At 42.9% G+C, this 2,906-nt stretch overlaps 1 pseudogene; it reads left to right on the top strand.

Moving 5' to 3' along the window:
- Positions 1 to 1,676: 1,676 nt before the first annotated feature.
- Positions 1,677 to 2,630, top strand: LOC104595447 (T-complex protein 1 subunit beta pseudogene; annotated as a pseudogene).
- The last annotated feature ends 276 nt before the right edge of the window (positions 2,631 to 2,906 follow it).

The following is a 2,906-nucleotide window of genomic DNA, read 5'->3' as shown; positions in this document are numbered from 1 at the left end:
GCTCTCTAGCTCTCTACATTCTCAAAGCTATCTCAGCTCGCAACAGCTCACTAGCTTAAGCATCGGAGCGACCTCGCCGAGTTAGCCACCCCAGGTTCTTTGATCTTATTTTGCAGATCCGCTTACCTCGCCGTCCGACCAGAAGCCAGATCATCCTCCAGCAGGGAGCAGTCAGATCGCGCAACATCAGATTTAAACCTATGATTGCTCAAACTGATGCATATCCAAATTTAGCTTTGAGAATATTATATTGAACTTATTTTTATTATTTTTCTTTTTACTATTCCTTCTTGATTAGGTATTATTTTTTACAAAGGATCTAAGCACGCATTAGTTCTTGAATGTTACAAGGTATGACATTGGATTTCATTAGATATAGAGAGGCAGCCACAAATTATGAACCTGTATGGAAGGTTATTTTGCGCATACTAGTGAAATAGACTACAAGACTTCAAACAATGTACAACCAAAACCAAAAAACTATCAGACTTCAAACAAATCATATGTTGATGTTGGGGTATGCACTCGAACGTGGTGCCTTAAGGGGAAAAAGAGAGAGAGAGAGAGGGGAGTGGAAGAAGAAGATGAAAAGGAGAGAGAGAGAGATCCATGATGACTTACCTGGCTGGAGTAGTTTAGGTTGGATCTTTCAGAGTTCAACTGCCGAACTGCAGAAGGGTTTGAAAGAGGGAGGACGAGAGAGGAGAAAGAGGGTTGGAAACTTGGAATCGGGGGTTTGAGGGGTTTTTTTTGGGTAAATTACAAAGACCCCTCTGTACTATGGGGTCTGTGACAAAGACCCCCTTGTACTTTGTTTTGCGACAAAGACCCTATTGTACTTTGATAGTGAGACAAAGATCCCTTTCCGTTAAAATCCACCGTTATAATATTTTTTAATCCCCGTACTACCCTTGTAATACCTATTCGGAGAAAAAAACACTATTCATCTTCCCCAACCTCAGGATATACGAATAGTAGCAACGGTGCGACTTCCAAAGTCCTCTTTCTCTCTCTCTCCCGGTCTCTCTTCTTCCCCTTCTCCTTTCTCTCCTCTCCTTTCTTCTTCCCAATTTCCTCTGTCTTCTGTTCCTTGCAGATGGAGAGAGAGAGTAACTGTTTTCCGTTCCTTTCCAACACCTTGTTTTTCTTCTTTGATGGAGACAATGGTTGTGGAAGCTGTGTTGCTCCCCTAGGTGCATTGGATTGATACGCATTGAGGTCATCGCTTGACTACTCAGTTGCTCCGCCACCAATTTCACCACCGCCTCCGAAGGCCATCATCATGGGAGGAATTGATCCTGGTGACGGATTGGCAGGTAACCCTAGTTGGAATTTTTGGTGTTGTTGAAGAGGTGGAGGAGGTAGTTGGGGTTGGGGAGGTGAGATCCTACTTCTGCTGCCATCGTGATTCTTGTTATGGTAGTAATAACAATTCACCCCCGATTGGGGCTTCCCCTTCATCTCTTTCCGGTGGAAGTTCTTGTGACAGTCACATGCGGCTTATTTTAGGGTCCCTTCCTCGCCACTCGGCATGAATTCGCCAATCTTTTGACCCTCCTCTTGACCCCTATTTACTCCCGACCCCATTCAACCCATACACTCTCCCTTCCCGCCATAAATTGGAGCTGCCCAATAACTTTCCATTTCTAACCTATTAAAACTGTAGTCATAAATAATGCCTTCAACCGAAGTGCATAGAAATTGCTAAGATTTTGGTAGCAAACACTGCAATGAACATTGAATTGACAAAGTAAAGATCTATGAGGCACATGTTCGTGTTGATTCTACGTTGCGGGTTGCACAGATTGAAGGGGCAGGAAAAGAGAAAATGAAAGAGAAGGTGCAGAAGATTATAGCGCATGGGATCAATTGCTCTGTGAATAGACGGTTGATTTACAATTTCCCTGAGGAACTATTTGCAGATGTGGAAATTTTGGCGATTGAGCATGTTGATTTTGATGGAATTGAGCGTCTTGCTCTAGTAATTGGTGGTGAGATTGCATCGACCTTTGATAATCCAAAGTTGGTTAAGCTTGGGCACTGTAAGCTCATTAAGGAAATCATGATTGGTGAAGACAAATTAACTCACTTCTCTGGGGTTGAAATGGGTCAAGCTTGCACCATAGTATTAAGAGGTGTTGGTTTTCATGTGCTTGATGAGGCTAAAAGGTCCCTACATGATGCCCATGTGTACTCTCTCAAACTGTTGTTGACAGCAGAGTTTTACTTGGAGGAGGGTGGCACTTGAGATGGTGATGGCAAAGGAAGTTGATGAATTGGCTCGTAGGACTCCAGGAAAGAAGTCTCATTCAATTGAGGCATTCTCGTGGGCCTTACAGGCCATCCCTACAACTATTGCAGATAATGCAGGTTTGGACAGTGCAGAATTGATTTCTCAGCTTCGTGTAGAGCATCACAAGGAGGGGTGTATTGTTGGAATCGACATCCTCTTAGGGGCAGTAGGAGACATGGAGAAACTTGGAATCTCAGAATCATTCAAAGTCAAACAGGCTGTGCTACTTTTTGCAACTGAAGTTGTAGAGATGATACTCAGAGTTGATGAAATCATCACTTGTGCCCCACGGAAAAGAGAAGACAGATTTTGGAGAATTGGGATAGAGAAAGAATGAGAGAGGATGGTGAGGGAGGGGAAAAGAAGAGAAGAAAGGGAAAACAATAGGTTAAATAGCTTTTAAGAGAAAAAGGGCAAAATAAGAAAATAGAAAAAGTTTAGTGGGGTATTTTGGTAATTTAACGCATTTCGTTATCTGACTTAACGGTCAAAGGGGGTCTTTGTCTCACGATCAAAGTACAAGAGGGTCTTTGTCGCAAAACAAAGTATAGGGGGTCTTTGTCACAAACCCCATAGTACCAGGGGGGTCTTTGTAATTTACCCCTTTTTTTGT

This window comes from Nelumbo nucifera, chromosome 2 (assembly GCF_055504915.1).
Source record: "Nelumbo nucifera cultivar China Antique chromosome 2, China Antique-T2T, whole genome shotgun sequence".
Taxonomy (NCBI): domain Eukaryota; kingdom Viridiplantae; phylum Streptophyta; class Magnoliopsida; order Proteales; family Nelumbonaceae; genus Nelumbo; species Nelumbo nucifera.
This window is presented reverse-complemented; position numbering and strand designations above follow the sequence as displayed.